The following is a 17,304-nucleotide window of genomic DNA, read 5'->3' on the forward strand; positions in this document are numbered from 1 at the left end:
GCTGGAAACTATTGGCTTGTTTGTGCCGTTCAACCACAATCCTAGATTTTACGAAGCCTCTTTCGGTTCCTACTTTTGTTTTTCTCTGACCTTTTCTGCAAACGTCACTGTGCTGTCAGTTCAATATGAAATCCCTCCCCCTTTGTGCTGAGTTGTGTAACTGGCCACAGCTTTTCTGTTTTCAGATCATGTGTTGTTATCTCACCTTCTCTGCTTTCCTGTGAAAACTGCAGTGATGCAGACATGCTGCAGCTGGTGTGTAAGTCAAGCCTCCAAGTGTCTCTGAAGGTCAGAGGAGGTCAAACTTTGCTTTTCTCTTGTTTTCATTATTTGTCATATTACCACAAACTGTTACAAACATTTGTAATGACAATGAGTTACAATTACAAATGTGAGCAAAAGTTTGTCAATAGTCCACTAATGTGAAAACCCCCCACTATTTCGCAATTGCATCATTTCCTCTAAAAAAGGAGCAGAATTTAAATCACACAATAAGTTTGTTCACGCAGCGAGTCATTAAAAAAACGTGCCGCCTCATCATTCTCCAAGTGCTTCCTGTCATCATCTTCTTTGTGGTTTACACCAGTGGCAACATCCTGTTGTTGATCATGTGACCGGTGTGATGCCAAAAAAGGTTTTCCGTTGCAGTTTTGTGAAATACATTAAAATCAGTACAGGCGAAAAACCACCTCATCCAAACTTTATATCAGAAAATGTTTTCGAAATTGGGAGTGTTTCCATGAACCAAATTTATTTTTCAAATGTCAAATAGCATAATTATACGGTCAGTGGAAACGCAGCTAATGCTAACTTTAGAAACATGCCCTCCTCTCATAATGTTTTGCCTCCTTGTAAAGTTGACTCTCCCTCTTGGTCTGTCAGCTGAAAAGTGCCAAATCGCCGCATCTGTTGCAGGAAGGACTGCGCTATTCGCGGTATATGACACACTGCCCTGGACGGCAGACTCATAAGGGAACATCACGGTCAACAGTCCACAACCCTTCTGTCAGCTGCTGCAAAAAGCCCCCATAGTGAGTCCAAACTGCATTCCTGTCTCCTGAGAAAGAAAAAAATACCCTTTTTCTCAACCTTTTTTTCTCTCTGAACACAGTCCCCCCCTCCTTTGTAGACATGACATTGGCTTAATTTCTTCCTTAAAAGGCATCTGAATGTGTCTCGACTGCTAACTAGTCACGGCGCTTTGGGAGAGCTCAACTTGCTGATGTTTGGTTGGACGTGACGATGAGATGAGGGGTCTCCAGGGGAAACGTGGCATTCGGGCCGTTGGCCAGCGAAGCGCGACCATAAAAGCAAAACATATGACTTCGGTTGAGTCCCGTGGTTTGTGAGGACTTTTCTAGAGCTATTAAAATAATCCTGTTGTAAAAAAAACAACATGTTTTCAGGAAACCGTGGGGGGGTTGGGATGTGTGGGAGCCTAATAAAAATGCATAAACAATCCTTCCTGCTTCCCAATCAAGAACTCTCACTTCTCCTCACATCTTTATCTGCTTTGCTACGGGTTTATTTGTGGCTGTGCTGCTTGCATGGAAGGGTAATTTCAAGGTGGGGCTGAATTATAAAAAGTGGGAGTGGCTGACCTACATTAGCCCTGCTTGTTTCCAGAGTGTACACAGTCAATCCCCGCCCCCGAAAAAAACACATTATTTTTATGATTTCTATAGCAAATACGTTTTGTTGGTGGTACATCATGACTCTGAGTTATTTCATGTTTTCAGAAAAGCCGTGGACTTGTTTCAAAATATGCGTTGCTCTTCTGGCTGTCAAGTTCAAAACAGAGTCACAATACAACCTAGCTTAACTCAAGCTGGAGAATATATCAGCATGACAATTGTTTTCCCCTTTGCTTCCTTGTTCCCGCCACTCCCAGTAAACATATCAAACATTGAGCCACACACACACACACACCCACCCACCCACACACACGCACTGACTGCAGCACCTGTGACTCTCCTGAAGGTCACCGTGGCTGGAGCTTTTCCAAAGTCAACACTGAGCTGCCATTTCCGTCCCGCTCGGTGAAAACAGGCGACCACCGCCCTCCCCCCTTATTTTTTAAATTCTTTTATCCCTCCTCCTCCTTATACATGAGCTCGTGATTAAAAACATCTAAAATTAGCCAATGAGCCTTAAAGTGCTTGAGTTATTGCAGAAATCCAAAAGAGCGCAAGAATGTTTTATAATAGATCGGCGTTGCTCCACTACATGTGACTGTTGACCCAATTCTCAGCTCTGGATGCTGACAGCCAAAACAGAGGCAAGCTGAGGGTAATTTGGTGCGATTGAACCCTCCTGTTACTGACCTGCCGGCGCACGCACACACACCCACACACACCGCTAAACATGCTAGTCTTCACTGAGGTTTCCACACTCACCCTGCCGGGATTTTAAGTAACACTGGCAGCTGCGAATAACTCCAGTGTTGTGCAACGCGCGCACACACACACACACACACGTTTGCGTGGCTATCTTTGTGGGGACATTCCATTGACTTCCATTCATTTCTACAGCCTAAACCTTACCTTTACCCTTTCCTAACCCTAACCATCACATACCTAACCCTAACCAAAACTCAATTCATACCTTAGCCCTAACTCCTGACCCCTGACCCAAAAACAAGGTTTCCCCTTGTGGGGACCAGGCTCCGGTCCCCACAATGTAGTAAGTGTCAGGAAAATTGTCCCCACAAGGTATTACAAACAAACGCACACACACACACACACCCCTCCAGCCTCTCTGACTTGTAACACCTCACTGCTACCTTAATGAACCCAAGTTCACGAACAAATTGAAAAGAAAAATGTCCGCCGTGAAAGAACATCAAAGCAAAGGACAAATGCCGCAACAGAGGCTGTGACAGATTTTATTGCAACCGCTGTGTGTGTGTGTGTGTGTGTGTGTGTTTGTTTTTCTTTTCTTTTCAAATTTGTCGAAGGTTGGAGAGTACATTCTTCCATAATGGCTCCATTTCTCATGAAGATCCAGACGTGATAATGTTTGCGGACAACTTCTGTGCTGGACGTTGCACATTACCCATAAACGCTCCATCATCATGCCGTAAAACCTTTGACAGCAATCGCGTCAATATTTGGAGGAGATTAAGGCGAGTGTTTATGACGGATGTTTCATAGATCTGGCCTCGTCCGGGCAGCAGCGCGTTCAGCTGAGGCTGCGCGGATGGCCTTCACAGCATGATTTAGCAAAAAAAAAAAAAAGTATCCTGAGATTTATCAGCTCACTGTTTGTGCTCTGGTCTTTCTTGTCTCATAAAAAAAATGATGTAAAGAGCAATAAATATTAACGTTCACACACAACTTATTTTCAGGTTTTATATGATGGAGCAAAACAGAGCAGCACGTAATAAAACCATTTATGGGTTCAAGTGTCAACCCTTTGACCTGAGGCTGGAGAAGAGGTCGTCATTAAAGTAGGACAGCAACTCAGCATACAGGAAGTGAACTATAGCGCAGGGCATTCTGGGTAAATACAACCAGAAATGACTCATGGTTTTTTACCAACCACAAAAGAGAAATCATACAACTGCTAAAATCTGACGCTACTCCATTTTGGTTTCCATCATGTGAAGAAGGAAGTTGCGCTCCAATTTCTTCTTCAGAGGTTTTTGTGTCATTTCCTTCAGGGGCTATTCAGGTAGCGCCACCAGAGGCCTGGAGGGGAACAGCTTTTTCGATTTGTTTGGTCTGTTTAACACAGCGCAGTGCAAAAGAGAACCGCAGCAGCTGAAAATGTAACAAATGCTGTAACTTTGGTCTTCAAACTGAGTCTACCGGACTCTCTCTTCAGACGCTCTCTTTTCACTCAGACTAAACTTGGTCTATTTTCCTAAAAAGAAGGTGGAAAAACTCTGGATGTGCAAAGCTGTTAGCAGCATAGTTTCTGTGGATTCTTTTCATTTCTTGCAGACCCGCTTTAGTAATTCTTCCAGCTCGTTCACGAAGCATCATCCGGGTCCAACCCCCCCCCGCCCCCCACCCCACTTCTTCTGTGGTATCCAACAACTATCGTGTGATATGTCTGAAATTGGAACTTGCAGAAAAGCGTCTGACATTTACACTGCAGTGCGCATCATTAGGGTTCCTCTGAGAGTTCCAGAAAAATCCAAAATGTCAGAAGAACCAGTGGTATTTCTCTTCACACAATGTTAATTAAAATGTGTACTTCTTTAAAAAAAAAAAAGAGGTACACGTGCTAGTGCAGCAACCATTTTTATTTGCAACCGTCCCACCTCATAACGGTGCACTACTTTGTGTTATCACATAAAATCCTCAGTAAAACAGATTTAGTGGTCGACTGCTCGCGGTTTGGCACAGACTGTGGCTGTAATGTGACAAAACGTTAAAACTCTTAGTCTTGATCGTTTGGATATATTGCAGCTCCAAACTATTTAATATTAGGCAACTTTGAGGGTTTGAAGAGCAGTTGTGAAATCTCCTCCGCTTCTTGCTGCGCTCATTGATTTATTGTGTTGGCCTTTTTAAGGCGACATATTCTGACAGCTTCTGTTCTGGTGTAATCAGACCGTAAGTCGCTTGCGTTGCGCCACAGATCTGACTTTCAACGCGACTGGATGATTTGATTCATCTGAAGCGTTTGTTGGGGCTTTTTTTTGTTTGCTCCACTGCAGAATGAGAGCTCATCCATCCGTCTCCATCAGAGGAAGAAGGTCTTCCCGACTGAATGCGATTCAGCTTTGAAAAATGTTGAACTTAGAAACGCATTATGTTTTTTCTGGGACCCTCGCCTCACCTTTTGCATAACTCATGTGAGCAGACCTGCTGCTTTAGCTGGAGAGGTCCAGGTGTGTGTTTTATTGGTGTGGCCTCAGTCTGATGGAACGTTTTACAGATTTTTTTTTTTTTTTTCCACGTTTCCTTTCCTCTTTTGCTGCAGTTAGCTACTGCCTTTGTGTCTTGACAGGAAGGAAGCCTGAGGGGCAAATGACCCAGCCAGCTCTTTTGATTTTTTTTTTTAACTCCCTCTTTGAGACCTCAGAGGGCCTCCATCGTCATTTATTCTCATTCAGACGAATAAGAGCAAGCCGTTTCTCCCCAGCCGGTGTGGAGCAGTTCACCTAACTTTGTTCTCTCCCAGTCTCTCCCCCTCTGAATCGTTTTCTTCTTCTTCTTCTTACTAATACGAGCTGGCAGACCCTGCCAGTCAGCAGCAGACTCTATGCTGCATTGCCATTCTGCTTTGCTGAGGGGAAGCACGAATGCTGGGGGATCCCACTGCACTGCAGGTGTGGGTGGGAACCGAGACGCTGTATGTGGATTTTTTTTGGGGGGGAGGGGGGGAGTTTTCAGCAACCATAAAAAAAATAAGAAGAAGTTTAATGGTTTTATTTTGCTTTCTGACCACAACACAGTACAAATACACAAATATCTTAGTACATGTGAAATAAGAAACAACTAGCTTACGTATAGTTTTTCAGCAAGCTAAATGCTTCACTGACTGGTTTAACAGGCTCACAGTAATGGAATCCATTCCCAAGAAAAAGGCCTGTTTTTTTAAAGAGGCTGGTGTTCTTTCTTTGTAACTGTTCTGTTTAAGGGACCATTTATTTAATAGGTCTTGTTATAATAACCTGGACAGGCAACACCGGTAGGACCAACATTTCTTCACATACCTGACCAATGTGCTTTTTACATTTCCATTTGTTCTGCACTGAGCATGAGCAGACACCACAGCAGCACAAAGACATGAGAATGTACAAAGTTACTAATGGTGTTCTGCCATTAGCTGGTGACTTTATAACAATATTTAAGAGCATCGCACAGCAAGCTAAGTCTAGCGCCTGAAAACACATTGGAATCTATGGAGAGAAATAACAACACAGGATTACGTCATAGAGCTGCCACCCATACAAAAAAAAAAGAAGAAAAAAGCTGAACTATATCATGTTATCTGGGCCAAACTTTAGAATAGGCTCATTGGGGTGGTTGCCCAGGGTTCCACTTTTTTGGGGGTGGCATAAATACCTCTCTTTTTTTTTTAATGAACGTGTGTTTTGCATTGTACTTTACGTAAAACTCAGAGGTCCATATCATGCAAACCGTGTCAATATTCTGGGATTTTTATTAACATAATACTTGAAAATTATGAGGCTATGGTATATATTTTTTGGGAACAACATGGAGCTAATGTTCAAGGAATTCATTAAACTTAGGATGCATCAAGTCATACTCGCTCATGTATTAATACATTTTAATCTGCATTAGTTGAAGAATCATTCTGTAGTGGATAGGGCACCAAAATGGTTTCAGCCCAGGGCCCTCATCCTTGTAAATCCAACCCTAAGTGTTACAATGTGAAAACTTTGTGCTAAAAATATACTTCTACGTAGCAGTTGCGCAACTTACCAGTGAAGTTCCCTTTTGATCTCCTTTCCAAATAAAAAGTATGTTAAAATGAATCAGACTTTTCATTTCTTTGACTTGTGATGACAGGAAGTTGGCATGGGATGTTTTTTATTACCACGTCTTTGTGGTAAGTGTTTTTGGCAGGGATGTGCCTCCATCAAAACAACGGCTGGATCAACCATACATGTAAATCCTTGTTCAAACACTCAGGATTTGTTATCCATCTCTAGTGTCTGTCTGTCTGTGTGTGGTTGCAGCCGAGCTCCAAAGTTCTTCTTCATATCGTCTCACCTGAATCTGACCACAGCAACAAAACATCGACTAGAGATGCCTTGGATTTTGTTCTGGAAAAAAAATAAAAAACTGATTTGATAATCCCAAGATCTATGGGATGCTGTTTGTAAAGTTACACAGTGAAAAATGAACGTTATTTTGGTTCATTTAACCTGTCGTATAGGAAAAAAATGTGTGTGTTCGTTATTCAAAGTTATATTCATACATTTATAATGTAAGACTTTCAAGCTAAACATTTAATTCACAGGCTAAATATGTAGTTTACAGACTTTATATTTAGTTTGAAAACTAAATGTTTAAGTCTGAGCTGAATATCTAGACCTACATTTTTAGCTTGCTGACTAAATATTTTGTTGGCAAGCTAACAAAATAGCTTTCTAGCTAACTAACTAGCTTGCCAGCGAAACAGTTTGCAAAAAGCTAGCAAGCTAACTAAATATTTAGTTAGCAAACTCAACATTTAGTTTGAAGCTAAGTATTTCATTTGTCAATTCAATATTTCGTTTGGAACTCAATGTATGAACAATATGGTGAAAATATGACTGAGAAATGAACACTCACATTATTTTTTTTCTCTGTGACCGGCTAAATAAACCCAAAATATTGCTGTTCATTTTTTTATTGTGTAACTTCACAAACGGCACTCCATACACGAGGTGAGATAATCCCCATTCTCGGCCGACCCTGCTAACCCTTTGCCCCGTCTGAGAGGTGGAACCAGGTAACACGAGAACAGTTTAAATAAAAAAAAAAGGAAAACGGTGGTTGTTGCCAGAGACAAACCGAATGAAACCCACCCTCCCTGCACCTCTGCCTCCTATCGGTTTCTCCTTTCGCTCCCCGCTCCCGTCTCCCCGCACGGTGACCTACTTTCCTCGTGACCCGTTTATGCAAGCGGCGGAGCAGCGAGTCAAATCAGGAAAACAAGGAGCGCGACCAACTGCGGCCTCAGCAGCTCTGCTGCGGCTGCGAGCGGTCGGGTTTTATAGTAGGTTTCCTAAAAAATAAAAATAAATAAAAAATCTCAGCAGCATTTTGCTTGTGTTTTTTTTTTTTTTTTTTGCTGCACATGCATCCGTGTAGGAATGTGGATGCGTTTGCATGTCTGTGTGTGTGTGTGTGTGTGTGTGTGTGTATGAGTGAGAGTATTGTAAAGGGCACTGATGTGTCAGTCTCAAAGAAGCTCTTTGTTTGCAGGCTAAGATGAAGTTAGTGTGCTGGGTTAAACCCCCTCCTCCCCAGTGCAGCCCCTCCTTGTGACCTTTATGCTGTTATGAAAATGACCTTCTGGTGTGAGTGGAAGCCATAAGAAAAGACTAATCATTATTCAGAAGCTGGCTGAACTGCAATATTGCATAATGCAAATATTGCATATTTAAACATAGCATTGCGGCATTAATAGAGATTGTGTACACGTGCCATAATGTGACCTTTGTGGCAGATAGCTGCTCAAAGTGTATCTTATGGGTCTGAAGCTGATTACTCAACAAGCTTTAATGTGCTGAATTTTGATAAATGTAGGACAAAGAAAAGTGGAAAGAAAACGTTTATTTTGAAATCTTACAAACACTTTTGAAAGCAACATGGTGCCATTCATAGCACAATCAAGAAGCTTCAGTTCCAGAAATCTGTATATAAACCAAACATGACTTAAAAGAAAGTTGATTTCACAATATGACACTTTGAAATTGGGCCTCTGTCTCTTTAAGAAGCTCCAGCTCTTTCCGACACTCTGCCTCCGATATTAAAGAGGCAATATTACGTAAAATGAACTTTTTGGAGCTTTACATCACGTCATAATGTTATTCGTGTATCAAAAGGATACCGGGAGTGTCACTCTGATTCTTTTAATGCAGGTTTTATGAATCCTTGAATCTCCCGTGGCAACCACTCAAGTGCTCCCAAATACCTGCTCATACAAATCTCCTCCTTTGAGTACCAGTCCCCGGCCGAGCTTCCTCCTCACAGAACCTGCTTCCCACTCTGCTCCTGCAGACTAGCGGCAGCAGCAGTTAGCAAACACCTGGTAGAGCTGCGCACCTTCTGAGCTCATGAAGGAGCTACTTCTCAGTGCAACAATGGAAAAAACGTTGCTAAAGGATTAATAGACGAGCGTTTTTATGATGACTTCCTGAAGGCAGTGTTTCAGAAAGAGCAGGAGCTTCTTAAAGAGACAGAGGCCCAATTTCAAGGTATCAAATTGCAAAGTCAAATTTTCCTTTGAGTCATGTCTGATACTTACAGTGTTTTTATAACTGCTGAAGGGCAACATAGTTACTTCATTGTGCTATGAAGTGGCATGATGCATCTTGAAAACACACAAGAATGTACAAATTACTAATAAAGGGACGATTTGAAATGAAAGTTGTGCAATCTCTGGCAGAGTTTCAAAGACTTGGAGTCAGCTCCAGGGATTACTGCGGCTGCACGTGATCCGCTGGCACGTGGCGACACCCAACACCTTACCGAGACTATTTATATTGGCTTCATCTGTCTGTTTATACGGTCAAATGTTTGGACAATAGTCCCGACAGATGGACTTCGTGCTTTGAAGAGCTTCGGCCGCCCTCTCCGCTGTGTGTTTTTTTTCCGCGCCTCATAAGCGCCATTCAGGAGATCACTGCCATTATTTCCCCAGCGTGTGGGTCCAGCTGAAAGTGAGATGTCATTATCTCGTTTTTTAAACCAGCGTTGAGAATAAACGAATTAGGTTTTTGTGTGTGTGTGTGTGTGTGTGTGTGTGTGTGTGTCTACAGCAGCTAAAATCAGAGAAAAAGAGCCAGCAGTTTCTTACCACACAGTGACTCACTTACCACTTTGTCTCTGTGGGATCTGAATCACTGTCTCACTTTTACACTGAGGTCTTTCAAGACATCTGTGTGTAAAAAAAGAAAAAAAAAATCGTGCGCATGTTTCAGCTTTGCAGCCAAAAAAATAAATAGAAAAAAAAACATCTTTATATAGTGACGCAGTGAGTCACTGTTTTAAAATATAACGCTAATTGGGAGCTAAAAGGAGTCGAGAGCAAAATTGGACGACAAATTAGACGTTTTGAACGGGGTCGTACGGGGGTGAGCGCCGACGCCAACACAGAGCCACGGGAACATCGTGACGGCATGTTTTCTTTCGTCCCACCACCATGCAGTAGCATTGCGGTCTCTTTTTATATTTTTGTGCGGCAACAAGCACAACTTTTAGATTTCAAATACATGGATATGAAATGGACAGCTGAAATGGACCTCAACAGTCCATTTCAGCTGCAGGAACTCTGAAATATTCACATCATAACGTAACATCATGTCTGTAACGGGTCATGAGGACTCAACTCTGGAATAAACACAAGGAAAAAAAAAAACTTTTTTGCTGTTTTGTTCTATTAAAAACAGAGTTCAACACAGACATGTTAACACATGCCATGATGTTGATTTTTTGGTTATTTATAATAACTATACAATCATATTTAATAAATTAGAGTATGCATTCCAATGAGACAAAGTACCTTTTGAAAATAATCATTAAGCAGGTATTAAACATATTCTCACTAAGCCCACATGTCTATATTAAACATTTTTGGGGGTTTTCGGTTCGTCTGATGCAACGTTCTCATCTTAAATGCTGTTTTCATTAGCTGTAAGTGGAAACCCGTCATAATTAACGGGATTAAAGGCTTGAAAACACAAATCTGTGTGCAATCAGTCGACCTCGTGTGTTTTGCTGAGTGACTGAAAGAAATGAACTGTTAAAAAAAAAAAAAAAAAAAAATATATATATATATATATATATATATATATATATATATATATATATATATATATATATATTCAAATTTATTGAATGTCACTGTGTAACATAGGGAAGTGTTTTATCAGAGCAGGAGGTTTCATTGTTGTAAGGTTTAAGTTTGACTCTCATTCTTCTTTGTTTTGAAGAGAGGAATGCCTGTCTGTCCACGCCTACACCCACAAAACACACACACACACGCGCACACACCACACACACACGCACACAAACTGAAAGTTAAAAAAAAAAAAGTACCGGCATAAACCTGGAATTTATTAATGATCGATTTAGGCCGTTATCTCAATATAAATCTTTAGTGTCAGCAGCAGTTTATCCCACATCAACACACTATTTTACTGCTAAGTCCACTGAACTTCTGGGAAGAGAGACAGAGAGAAAAAAATAATGCTTGCTTTGATGCCACGTGAATTGCTGGTTAAGTAGGTCAGTCAGTAAGTCAGGAGTGGCAGGGAAGGAGCGCACAAACAGCGGCTAACTGCATTACCTCATATAGGGGATTAATGTCAACAAGCCCATCCATCTGGCAGCGGCCATCCCGGTTCAAGCGACTTGTGAGATTTGTGTTCCTGCTCTGCCGTTGAGCCACCAAAAGCCACGCAAACACATAAACAACCCCCGAAGCGTGGACGTGAACCTGGAGCCATGCAAAACAGGAGGTCAACGGCACGGCAACGGGCCGCTGAGGAGGACCTGACACGAAGGAGGGGGGAGTGGGGGGAGGAGGAGGAGGAGAACTTCCTGTTTCACGATTTGTTTGTGGAAGGATGAAGTGAGCCTCGTCAACAACTCTTCAGGGTTTTAAGTTGCGCTGCAAAATCACAAAAGTCTTAAAAGAGTTTTTGTCCAGTTTCTGGTGAAAACAAGCAAGTGCACTTAAAATAACACAAAAGTAACTTTTCTTCAAGATATAGGAGCTAGTTTTAAGGGTTTTTTCCCACTTATAAACAAGAGATTGTTCCTCAAGAAAGAAACAAAGGAAGGAAGAAAGTAATATCATTTATTCTTATTTCACCCATGATAAGATACTTGCACTAGAAATTAGACCAAAAACAGTCGGTAGCAGTTTGTGTCTTTGCAGTGTGTTAGAAGAGAATCATGAAACAGAAAGTGTCCCAGTCAAATTCTCTGTTTAGGACGGGCTCTGACGCCGTCTTCTGAGGAAGCGCTAAAGGCTCAGAGAGGAATGAGAGTCAAACAGTTTAAATGCTTCCAATCGACCAATCAAGTTTATTTGCACAGCACGTTTTCAAGCAACACAAAGTGCTCTGCATCGTAAAAACATTACAAATAAATGACCATTCACAGATGGAAGCCAAAGAGACGTGTGTTTAGCACTTCACCAGTGGGAAAATGTGGCTTCCTCTAAATAAAGCAGCAAAGAAAAGCTGATTGTTGACCCATTGCCTCGGGGGCTGAGCAGATTAAACCCTGACGTTTATTTGAAACATCCACCGTTCCTGTTTGGTAACATACAGAAGAATCTAGGCTGGTCCCACAGGAAGTCGTCGTCACAGAACCGGCTGAGTGACAGCACCTACACATGCCTGCTGATGATACCGACGATGTCAGAGACGTGTCAATTTCAACATCGCATTCCACACTCTGGCGTCCGGGGAAGATGCCTGAGCACAATGGAGAAGCTTTGGCCCATTGTGAACAGGCAGGGAGGACTGAGATAATGACTCTCTGCTTTTCAGCTTACAGACACACAGGTGAAAAGAAAAGAAAAAAAAATCAGTCTAATCAACCTGCACAGCAACCAACTGTAATGTTTTCTCGCTGAAACCGTTGCCTGCCAAGTCAAAAAGTGAGGATCAAAATGATTACAGTGAAAAACAATCAAGAAATTGTGGACTGCACTGCAAAAACACAAAATGTTAGTATTTTTGGTCTAGTTTCATGTGTAAATATCTTAAAATACTTGAAATAAGACAAAGCTAACTTAAACGTAACTTTTCAGTAACATATAGGAGCTTCTTTAAAGTCAATAATTCCTTAATATTGGTTTTAAAAAGTACTTGTTCTATTGGCAGATCATTTCACTTGTATTAAGACATTGTTCCCATGTTATACGTGAAAACTTCTGCCAATGGAGGAAATTATTAACTCTAAACAACCTCCTTTATCTTGCTGAAAGGTCAATTAGAAGTTAGTTTTGTCTTATTTCAAGTTTACTAAAACATTTCCACTAGAATCTAGACCAAAATACTTGGTAAAATTTTGTGTTTTTGCAGTGTACAGGAACAAAACATGTTAAAAAAAAAACCTTATGGTATGATGACCTCCAGATAATTGTCCTTTTTATCTTCTGGAAATAGATGATTATAGGCATTAAAGACCACATACCATCCTGTAATAACTAAATTAGACAACATGCTAGGCTACGATGCTTTCAAAGTCTACCGGACATAAACCCGTAAGACATGACCGTAAAAAACTAAATTAACTTTTCCTCCTCTGTGATACATTTATGAATCCCACGTATGACACCAGTTTTACCATAACACCCATTGTAAATGCGTCATAGCAAATAGCTGAGGGTTTGCACTGATAAGACATTTCAAATGGAAACCTTTGAACGATCAGTTACCGTAAGCATGATCCAATCGTTAAACTTCACTTTTCAATAATCACCGCATAATCTCACTTAGATTTAGGTCTGGACTTTGACTGAGTCATTTTTAGCGCAGGCCGATGTTATGCAGCATGAGCATCTTCTTCCATGTTTGTTGCGTCTTCCACTCGACTTGCTGCAAATGGCACTTTGTATGGCTTTCTTTCAACAATGTCACTGTTCTTCTTATTGTTCAATGAGGGCCGGATTTGTGGAATCCATTACTAATAATTGTCTTTTCAACAGATTGCCCTACATGTTCTGTAGATCTCTGAAGTTCCTCCAGAGACGTAATGGGTTTCTAGTCTTGAATCGTCTTTGTCGCAACACTTCACCCGCCTTTGCCTGCTGGTGGTGATCAGCCTCAAGGAAGCTGTGGCTCCTATCCAGTAGCTTGCCACCATCAGCGTGTGAATGTGTGTGAATGGGTAAATGACTGACTGTAGTGTGAAGCGATTCGGGTTTCCCTTGGATGTGATGGAGCACTATGGAAGTACAGGCCATTTACCAAAGTGACGCAATTTTAATCACAGGTCTAAGTCAGCAGCTGCGTTTCCATCGAAAATGTGCTCAAATCTTTGATGATATTCTGCAAATGTGAAAAAAAAAAAAAACACAATTTCGCAATTGCTGTGTTTCCATTAAATAAGAAATTAAAAAATTAAAATCACACGTGACTAAGCTTGTTCACTCGATAAATCATTAAAAAAAAAAAAAATCAAGGCAGACGTCGAAGTCTTATGAGGCGTTGGAGTGACGAGCCGAGGCGTTTTGGGAAAATTGTAGTCGGTGATTTTACTGAAGAGCAGTGGATTTGACATGTTTGAATGACACACCTTTTTATGAACTGTGCGATGCTATGAGAGCTCTGGTGGAGCCCAGCTGCATGTGGGCTGGAAAAAAGTCTGGAAAAAGAACAAAAGCAAACCATCATCCTCCCACCACTTCCTGTTGTCTTCTTCATCGTTTTCGTCAGTAGCAACATCAGTCTGTTGATCATGGGACTTGTGAGATGTGAAAAAAGCGTTTTGTGAAATACATCTATGTCGACACGGCTGACCTTTATTGAAAAATATGAATTTTTTTTTATTTGCTGCATTTAGAATGAGCAAATTTATTTATGCAATTGTGTGGTTAAAGGAAAGGCAGCTAACGAGAACTGATTTTGGATGGCAGAGCCTTTCAGTCTCTATGGTCTTTTCTTTATAAACCTCGAAGCCTCCAGAGATCAGTTCTGTTTCACAGCCGGATGAGTTCAGAAGACAATCGGTTGCACTGGATTTTAAAAGAGGGTTTAAAAATCCAAAGACAGTTTAATTTTTTTTAGAGGTTGTGACGTAAATGTTGAAGGGCAATGACTAGCTTAGCAAGGAACTGTGAATGACTCTTGAGAAAGACTCCTAGAAGTGATTAAGTAGCTGAAGTACACACAGTGACAGAACAGGAGTTGGCTTACAGTAAGGTCCTCCCCACTCCGCCCCGCCACTCAATCCTTCCTCCTCTAATCCAAACACCTGGAGGGGAGGGGAGGGAGCACCGTGGGCCCCATGTGAGAGCCTGCTCACATGCAGCCACGACTCAACGTGTTACAGTAACACCTTTTCCTCAGATCGGGCCGAGGCGTTACGTCAAGCCGGCACAGACCCAGGCCCGCCGCGGGGAAGGAGGGTGGAACGGGCAGACTGGGGTTCTCAGGCTGGAACCCCAACATCAGCTGTTGTTTGTATTTGCCGTCTCACTGCTTACATGGCATCTTTCAGTGTGCCACCATAAGCTGCAGAAAAGGCTTTCCACACCGGGCTGGCCCGCCGAGGAAACATTGGAGACCGCTTCCATTCGGCAGGTTTGCCGGAAAAATTAGAAAGTGACAAATCTCAAACTGCAGAGATCAGAGCGCGACGAGTCGATGAAGTCTTGCAGAAAGTTTTATTAAGCAGGCTCTGACTTGTAGTCCCCGCAAACATTTTGTCTGGCCACGACAGACGTGTCTGGAGCTGTGGAGTTCATGGAGTCAGACAAACAGGAAAGAGAGTGTGCCAAATTTAACACACATGCACACTCACACACGCATATGAACGCGCGCAAGCTGCATTTCCATGAAGCTTCAGCAAGAAAGGCAGGCGGGTTAAGCTGGGATTTCTCCCTCAGTATGTGGGTCACTGAACCTGGAGCATCAGGTTTTATTGACTGGATTGTGACGCTGGAAATAACTGTTTGAAAAAGAAAAAAAAAAAGGGCAGCTGCGTTGGTTCAAACACTTTTGGTGCGAGGTGACCTTCTGCCTCAGCTATGTGCAAATAAATGACAGAAACGCAAACCCTGACTGGGCTTTGTTTGAGCCGCAGAGCACGCAGAAGAGGCGCCTTTTTGTGTGCGTTTCTCAGCAGGAAAAAAAAGAGCTACCAAAGTTATTTTCGCGCCGCTCAGAAACCACCTGAGGCTGTGCTTTTAAGCGTCTCCTGCGTACACGGATTCAGAAAAGAGACGTGAAATACAAGTGATGGTTCCCCACAAACGAAAACAAAACCATAAATGGCTGCAAAATGTAAATGTGACTTGTGTACCGAAGTCGACGTGGAGAGATAACGTTAGCTATTGTCTGCGAAGCGGCAGGCGGAAACTGAGGGGGAAATTGATGGATTCTGGGAAAAAGAGGAGAAGTGATGGAGGAGACGGAGAGGAATGGGGCTGGGGGGGGGGGGAGGAGGAAGAGGAGGAGGAGGAAGAGGAGGACGGCACGTGAAGGCAGAGAGTGTGTTGTCTGAGAGCCATGTGCTCGGGCCGGGCGTGTGAGTGACTGAGGCTGTTCACGTCAATGCATGACTCACTCTGGAGGAGGCTTCACGTACACACTGCTGCCCGCACGCACACACACACACACACACACACATACACAGATCCATCCATGAAGGTAAAGTGCAGAAAAAAAGAGAAAAAAAAAAGAGAAAAAAACTCAACAAAACAAGAATAAGAACCCACTTGACACCATAAACCAGAGAAAACAAAACCAAATGAGTGGATAATAATAATAATAATAATAATAATAATAAAAGGAGTCAGGTTGGATTCAGGGCCACCGCAGGAGACAAAGTGGAAAACTTTTCTATTTAGGTCATATTAGCTACAGTTACTTGCACAAAATAATCACGTCTTGTTTTTTTCTTTTTTACATTTTGTCACTTTGCAACCAGCAACAACACCATGCGCCCGGCTGCATCGCACCGTGGTTATGCTAAGTGAATTCATAAGTGATAACGGCCTAGTCAAAGAGCAGAGCTAACTTCATAAGAGGCGTTTAGTACAGCCAAAAAAAAAAAAGCCAAATTTCATTCATTCATCCTGATTGCAAACACACACCGCACTTTTCAGATTTTTGTTTTTGTTTTACATTTACAAATTTGTCGCTTGGTCTGTCACATAAAATCCTGATAAAGTCCTGGGCTGGTTAAAATGTTACAACATTCACCACACTAATAGAATCATGGTAGCCGGTTTTATTTTTAATTTTCAGAATTTAAACTGCCTACATGGTTTGGTTCCCGATTATTCTATTGGTTATTCGATTAATCACATTTAACCACAAAGCTTTTGTTGTACTTTGTTGGAAATACATTGAACGGTGGAAATAAAACAAATGATTCAATTCCTTTTTAATTCTCTTAGCTGTCACAAGGACACCGGAGTCCTCATGGACCCACAGACCAACATTAAAGTGTTTTTGGGGGGACAGAGTTAAGGGGCTTTAAGATGCAAAAATAAATATTATATTGCATAAAATGCTAAACATAATTCCTTCAGTGAACATTTGATCATTTGTAGCGAAGGATTCATCTGAAACTGAAAAATATTTCTAATATCAATCTTTTGATATTAGAAGCTTATAATCAATGCAGTGGAAGGCTGATCTGGTGACTTTACTTTGGATTAACTGAGTGATAAAGGATATAAAAAGATGCTTAATAGGACTTTGTTTTTAATTGGGTGAAGCTAAGACTAGTCCACTTGAGTTTTGGCTAAATGTAGAATTTATTTGTACAGTTCTAGCTGAACTACTGCTCTGATTATGCTGTTCTTTCAGCAGCTGGTCTGTTTTCGAGTCTGTACACTCCCGTTAACGATTAATCGATTACAAAATTAGTTGACAATTATTTTTGGTGATTAATCACAATTAATCATCACATTAATTGTTTCAGC

Source organism: Poecilia mexicana, unplaced genomic scaffold (assembly GCF_051168715.1).
Source record: "Poecilia mexicana isolate PSO_F unplaced genomic scaffold, ASM5116871v1 scaffold_8, whole genome shotgun sequence".
Lineage (NCBI taxonomy): Eukaryota > Metazoa > Chordata > Actinopteri > Cyprinodontiformes > Poeciliidae > Poecilia > Poecilia mexicana.